Source organism: Penaeus chinensis, chromosome 20 (assembly GCF_019202785.1).
Source record: "Penaeus chinensis breed Huanghai No. 1 chromosome 20, ASM1920278v2, whole genome shotgun sequence".
NCBI classification, from domain to species: Eukaryota; Metazoa; Arthropoda; class Malacostraca; order Decapoda; family Penaeidae; genus Penaeus; species Penaeus chinensis.
The window spans coordinates 16,956,155-16,964,059 of NC_061838.1; the positions used below are offsets into that span (position 1 = coordinate 16,956,155).

Sequence of the window (7,905 nt, forward strand, 5' to 3'; positions counted from 1 at the left end):
TATAACTCATCCAAACTATAAACAGAATGAAATTCATCTTGATACACTATTTACACAAATAGAAACAAGATGGAAAATTATACATGCTTCACACCATTACAACTACTCTGGCTTTTAAATATACACGAAAAACAAAGGGAATCAGAATCAACACAGGTCCAATTATAAGGTTTCGGATCCCCTTTTGTCCTCTATTTTGGCTGCTGGTCGAACCTGTCTCGGTGAGCATTTCGAGCTTCATCTGTCTGTCGCTTTTTGTTCTTGATTATTTTTTACTCCAGTTTGTTTTATGCTGCTTCGTGTTATACTCTGTCTCCTCTTTATGTCTGCTTTATTAGCAGCGTCCTTTGGTGTCCCATGGTACTTCTCATTAGACTGTTATTTCACGTGACGTGTTGTGACTGGATATGTTTATTGTCATGGATTGAGTTTTTCACGTTTTTTTCAGTTGTTTCAGTATTATTTTGAAAGAGAATGTACTTGAATTTATCTATTTTGTTAGAAAGTTGCAGATTTTCTTGTGCCAGATGATATGTTCAGCGTGACTGAATTGTTTATTCGGTGATTAAGTCGATTTTGATTCGCTATCAGACTTATATACTGACCTGTAGCCACATTCTAATGTTACGCCTGCATTCAGTTATAAAATGTATTAATCCATGTTCATTATATTGTTATACTTTCTATTCTATCTCCCAAGAAGATTAAAAAGTCAAAAGCATGACATGACTTTTGACATGGTTTTCAATCCACAATATCAGACAGTTGAAGTCTCTTAAATACTGACGATGGAAAAACTACGACTGACACCCTAATGACATGACAACATCATCGAAACGTAATAACATCCAGTGACGTGACAGTGTAGTGACGTAAACGTTGTGACACCTATTTCTGTTTCTCTTTTATGGACGAGAAAGGCAAGTGCTAAAACAGAATACAGCGTCAGGAACAGACCTTACAAGACTGACGTAAAAAAAAAAGAGAAAAAGTGACACAAAAGGAAATACTGAAATGAAGTGACTTGACGCACGCCTGCTTTGGCGGCATGGACTATATCTGACATGACTTCAGATTTTACGCCCAAAGCACGTGGGGTCATACGCTTCCCACCCCCTACCATGCACCCCTCTCCCTCCCCCCCACACCCACACTTGTACACAAATAAGTTCAAGAATTGAGACTGTCGACGGAAAATTAAATAAAAGTGGCATTCAATTTCACGATTTCCACTTCCTGGTTTGATGGAGATTGTTGATAGTTTAAGTTAAAATGTGTAGCTGAATGTGTCGGTACCAAAATATCGTTTTGGTTGGTAGAAAAACCCACAATGCAAAAACTAGATTTATTGAAAATGAAAATCCACCTGGATTCCATCTTCATCTTCAAGACCTGAAGATAGAATCCAAGTGGATTTCGAAACTGTCTCATTTTCAATAAATCCTGTTTTTGCATTGTGGGTTTTTCTACCATAGAATATACACGGAAGAGTGTTTTACCATTCATCGTTTTCGTTATTAATAGATGAAAAGTGTATTGACATACTTAGCAGTATCTAAAAAAAAATCTAATTTTTTGTATTTTCAATATTTCATCTTATTAAAAAATCAGTTTTTGTTAAAACCTTTCAAAAGAAATATGATAGAATGTGTTACCTGATGTTTTAAGATTGAATATATTTATTGCTGCTAAATAGGTCATGACTGTTGTCAGCGCATATTTGGCATTTTTTAAAATCATAAGGTCAATGTGTCACTAGATATAAGTGCCAAGAATAAACGTAGGGACAAAATATTTTTAAAAATCTACGTTTTTAATTTGTATTTTGGTACTGGACTATGAATAAAAACACCCACACTGTCTTGTTGTTGTAGTGTATCTTGTTGATGTAGAATAATTTGTATGCACAATTAATGTTGATTGTTATCAAATTTCCTCTCTGGTTTATTCTAAACACCTTATTTTGACTAATCTCAAATCTCACGAAAAAAAAATTATCATCCGGTAACTGTGCCTCCTTTCTCATCTGGAGAAACCTAGTTGGTCTCGAGACCCGCTCAGAAATATCGAATTTTGCACCGTAGTTTGGTCACGTAACCTCGTCTTACTGGTCCTCTTTTGAAAGGCTCAAGTGCGCATATATTGTATGCGAGTGTGCATACACGTCCTTGTTTCTCAAAGGGTCAAAGGTCATCATACTACTACTTTACAAATAGGCAACTATTTTTTTCACTTTGTAGTAATCCAACGAAATTCGGATTTCTTTTAAATCAGCCAAAGAATAAGCCATACATATATAGTTGCAGTATCTGTAAAATAAACTGTTTCCGTTATATATTCAAAATTGGCAATTGCCTTTCGCATTTTTATCAATAATCTTTTCGGCCCAATGAAGATTTTTACCGTCAGTTATTCACTAACGGCGATTTCATTAATATGTATAAAATCCAGTGAGAATACACTGTAGCTCAAATCATAAATTCCAAAGCAAGAAAATATTTCAAATTCACTCATATTCCGATGCTTTGCAGTAAAATAGAAACGACACAGTTCCAGAAGTTCGATAAGGTGCTAGTAAAGGACCAAGATAAACGAGCGAGATTGATGCAACGGATAGAACGTTAGATTCAGCGTTTGCTGGACTTTTCCGTCTTTGAAAGGAACAGTGAGATAAAATAAACTTGAGAGGAAACCTAGTTTGTACATAGTATCTTCATTTATTTATTACCATTTTGATGACTAACTATCGATTTATAATAAAAATCATATTGATGAAGTTGTGTTTTATTCCTTTCTTGCAACATTAAGTTTGAAACCACGTATCACTTCTCGAGGTGATGTCATAGACCTGAGGACTCTTTCCTCTTCTTAAAGTAACAGATCAGGGGATCCCAATCTAGGGACCATGGGCTACTTTCTGGGGGGTCATGGAGCAATATGACCTTGAATTAAACTGAACTTTATCTCACCTATAGTACCTATACATAATTATCTCTCACATATGAATAAATTGCAATCTTTCTATAAAGTGTTCTTGTCCTAACAGCTATTGACACCATTGCACTATTCATAAGTAGTAATAACTGAATCTGAAAAGATGACAGTCACTGAACATAATGGAGATCATTATATATTAGTCGGAGGCTACAAATGAGAAAGGTTGGGAACCACTGGTATAAATAGATGAAGTATCATATGCCATGGGTCTTCTTTGGCAAATAACTTTGTTTGACTTTGGAATGAGTCCTATAAATAGTTATTAAAGAGCTTTACATACACTGATAAATATCTAAGTGCATTTACTTAAGGCTTTATATGCAGCGCCAGATAGCTGCAATTATTTCAAGTCTTATGCGCTGCCGGGTTTACGAAAACACATCGTTGTGTCATACCGCTTGAACAAAACCAGCTGGATCACACGCTTGCATCCCGTGATACGACGTTTTTTTTTTTTTTTTACAATGGTTAATGGTTAATGTTAAAAGCAAAATAAATGTGCTAGACATCTAAGGTCATGTAGCACTATAGTAAGTGGTAGTGAAGGGTGGTTCAGTTAGTGATTAGTTGTCAAAGTTGGGCAAAGGATTGACGAGTAAATGGGTTAAGGTTGGGTAAGGTAATGTATAGAGGTTAGATCAAGTGAAGGATGTATATGCATTTGAGGAATGAAAACAGGTTGTCAAAGCAGAAAGTGTGAGAAGCTGTGGGAGGGATCACGAAAGATCGGTTACATTTGGCTGGGCTAAATAGATTGTTTAAGAATTTTGTAGAGATGGGGGTAGTAGAAGGACGGGGGCATGTGGAAGAGGGAGTAGTGTTGAGGGAGGTAGTGTTATGGGGAGGTGGACAATAAGGTTGTAAGGTAGTAATAAGGGAGGATGGGGTAGTTGACGAAGAAGGTTGTGGGGGTATAGTTGTTGAAGTTGAGCATGTTGGGAGTAGAAATGTCTCCTGGGGTGTTGATTAGGGTGGATACTGTACTAGTCCGCATTGAGGAGGGGGTATTAGTTGTAGTGTTCAGAGCCGTGGTCAAAGGAGAGCCTGGGGTCAGGGAATCTGGCGAGTTTGAATTGGTGGAGCTATTTGATGAAGATGCAAGCCTCATTGCCTCTAATAATGGTATGGTTAATGGTTAATGGTTAATGGTTAATGGTTAATGATTGTTGGCCATGATAAGCCTGGAGTATGTTGGGGAGAGAAACGGTCCACCCCTCAGGGTCGCTTGAGGGGTAAGGGCTAGACAACTAAAGCAGGGGAATACCGTGCCCATGGCTCCCTCAGGCCGTTCAGGACTGGCACAAAGTCAGCCTTTCATCCTTTCAGCACGGCTCTCACACCTTAGGAAGTGGATAGTAAAAGGGGGTTGGTGAAGGGACAGAAAGGAAAAAGTAGGAGGGGAAAAAAAAGACCATGCAAAATTTGTTGAGTCGAGGGCTGAGTCCCAAGGTTGGGGAGTTCCCCAGCATTGGGTCCCAGTCTCCGCCTCCTAAGCCCCCCCCACCCCCCACGACAACAACGGGCAAGGCATTGTTTTTTTTTTTTTTTTTTTTTTTTTTTGTTACAAGTGTTAGAATGATTATGATTACAATGGTAATTGAGATTTACATGGCTTAGACCTTGATGCCGAATATGCCAGAATTACTTCATTGTCCTAAAAACAAGCATTTTGCATACTTGTTTGATTTCCACATCCCTACCATGCTATATCATCATTGTTAAAGTTGTTCATAGAGTGGTGAAGTTGGCCATTATAATGATGAATGATAATGAATGATCATCATCATCATCATCTTTATTACTATATCATTTCTTCATTGTCATTATTATTATTACTACTACTATTATTATTGTCATTATCATTTATCGTACCATTTATAGGAAACACAAAAGAAATTGTAATATTTTAGTCCCTGTTGAGCTTTATTCGAAGGATCACCTGCTGCCTATCAAAATCTATACAAGTTCGAACGTATTGCTCCGCCTTTGATTCTGTACTTCGATAGTGTGTATTCATCTACCTGCCTTTTGATTAATCTTTAATATATGTAGTATATCTATTATTCATATAAATTCTTGTTTCTTATCAAAATAATCAAAGTCTCCTACGAGATTAAAGAAAATTCAAGTCATGTAAAGAAATTCAAACGATTATTCATCCCCATTTATCAAACCTGCCTTTAATGTCAATTGTATTACGTTTTACTGACTCTTTTGAGGCTACAAATAAACTTTATAGCTCTCTGTATGATCTAATATCACGTTCACATGTGTTTCATTATAAAAGATTTTAAACATTGCAAGTTGAAATCATTTGTAATTCGTCAGAAAAAAAAAAATCTTTATTCCGTTTATGCTATTTTATTATACTTTAATGCTTACCTTTCCAGACATTTCCGCCTCATTCAACTTTTGGAAACTTGCTGTACTTCACAAATGTCCCCCTTTCTTTTTCTTTTCTTTTTATTTGAGTACTGACTCCGTGTCCTTACCCTTCTAATATTCCCTTATGAAATTCCTATTTTAGATTTATAATATATATTCAAAAAATAAAGAGGACTTTTTCACGCTGTATTTGCGAAACGATCAGGTCATATTTCCCAACGTATGAAAAAGCAATACAAAAGCATGGGTACACATACCCCTGCTCATCTCATTACATTTGAAAGTGAAACAAGCAATGTCCCTCTATCCTGTGTATAAAATTGCGTCCTATGGACAGGTCTTGGGCTAGGCGGGAAAACTCACTTATGTCTGAAAGTATACATATTCGCACTACTAATATATGGCCGATCCATGCAGGCGGGCAACTGTGAAGGTGACGTCACAGGCGAAAAAAACAGGAATCTACTTGTCAACTGAGTAATTTGTCCGTCCGTGATCTCATCTCTATTCGTGCCCGCTTGTGTGGACAGGCCTTTGAGAAAAAAAATCGTGCCACATTTACTGGTACACGTTAGTGGTCATCTTCTTTAACGAGATGAATAAAAGGGAGTGGGATTCCTGCGATAATTTTTTACCAATAAAAAATTAGGTTGGTCTTTTAATAATGATTACGGGAGAGAGGGAGGGAGAGGGAGAGGGAGAGGGAGAGGGAGAGGGAGAGGGAGAGGGAGAGGGAGAGAGCGTCATACCTCTGAAAAAAAAATAAAACGCCTAAAATCGACTGGTCCATTGTCATGCCAAAGAAAATGAGGCTAGTCCTACCTTCATCGATCATAAATACAGGAAAGAAAAAGAAAGACAATCCTGGTGTAAAGTAAGGGCACCTCTTGCCCTTGTTCAAGGTTGTTTCAATCTATTGGATTAGATATGGTTTTACCATGTCTTTTTCTATTTCTCTCATGCATATATAAAAGGCTATCTTCTTCGATCAAAATTTATGAGCATTTCATTTATTCTAACTTTTCTTAGGGGTTTTCCAATCACCGTTGGGTACCTGTTAAAATTGTTGACAATGCTCAAACATAACAATCACACCATTCAAGACAAAGAAAACCTGTAAAACTTATTAGTTTTCAACGCTTTAAAAGCATTTTCTCTCTCCTTTGAGGCCAATTTTGAAAAATTGGAATCTTCCCTTGCTTTCAGGAGAAATTCCATGCCTGAAGGAAGTAAAAATACAATACATATCAAAACAGCAAATTTTGCAACTTTGGCCTTTCTGAAGGCAAGAGAAGGCTTGTTCAAGAAAACTAGTCCACCAGTTTCCAAGCTACTTTGAAAATCTTATAATTCCTGTGACTATAACAAAGATGTTAGGTTGTTACATTACTGCATTCTCTATTTCTTACCATCATGAGCAAATCATGAATGTTTGAGAGCCTTTCTACACAATGTAAAATGCTCTACCTCCCATCTCAAGGGTGACAGTTCAATATACTGTATCAATCCATATACACACATGTATTTTTAACGAAGGGATATATAGAAGGTTCAGTAAAGGCAAAACAAACTGCTGACTAATAACAAACATGTTTATTAGTAAATGAAACCTTAACACAAACTTGCTTTTTACTTTCCTTTTCTGAGCAAATAAGAGATCTATTTCTGAACATTCCTACAGATGGCCAAATAATGAAGCTGTTTAACATTGGTTGGGAGGAATGGATAGGCCATGAAGTGCAACAGGTATTTGTCGACAGCCGCCTATGGGGTCAAATTTAAGGCCACAAGTTTTAAAAAGCATGACAATGAAAAAAACTAACAATAAAAAAAAAGGAAACTAAATTAATGAAAAAGGAAATTTAACATATAAAAAAATAAAATATAACAATAAAAAAGAAAAACAAAGAAAAAAAGAGAAACAAATATTAAGCATGAATTTTGCCGGTGTATTCACACATGATAGAGCCACGCAGCTTATTTGTGATCTTCCATAAGCTTTGTCTAGCAGCTTACAAGATCAGAAAACCCTGTAAAGCTGCCAAAGCCACAGTTAGGTAAAAATTATTTCTTTCACGTTCAGGTCTAAAGCATAAACCTCATGGAGGGCTATGAAGCCTGAAGTGTAACCTGCAGTCCATGTAAAACAAGACCACTTCACCAATCACTACATCACGTGTAGAGAAGAAATACTTGGTTTCTCTATCATTTTTCCTTGGGGTTACAGAGCACACAGTAACCTTTGAGCATGAAGGAAATGTTTCTCCACACCCATGATGAGGTGGCCTTTGCATATGATGCAAGATCCACCCATTAAAAAATCTAGAGACAAATGAAGACGAAGAGTGGGGCCTGATCCTGAACTTGAAGTGTCCAAGACCTTCCCAAATTGATGTGGACAATGCTTTAAGGGTCCGCTCCTCCCCCTCCTTGTTCTTAACGCTGTTTTGCCCCTTACCAATGGAGTCATTTATTAACCTTTTTCTATCCATAAAGCACTGGGTTTGTGTATATACAAATGAA

At 36.9% G+C, this 7,905-nt stretch overlaps 1 protein-coding gene across 2 annotated transcripts in view; it reads right to left on the bottom strand.

Moving 5' to 3' along the window:
- Window positions 1–6,960: 6,960 nt before the first annotated feature.
- Window positions 6,961–7,905, bottom strand: part of LOC125036008 (eukaryotic translation initiation factor 3 subunit J-like) — a 16,942-nt gene continuing 15,997 nt past the window's right edge. For both annotated transcript variants that reach the window (XM_047628359.1, XM_047628358.1), the window contains exon 7: window positions 6,961–7,905. This exon is cut by the window's right edge and continues 100 nt beyond it. The gene's annotated coding sequence lies outside the window, so the exon portion shown is untranslated.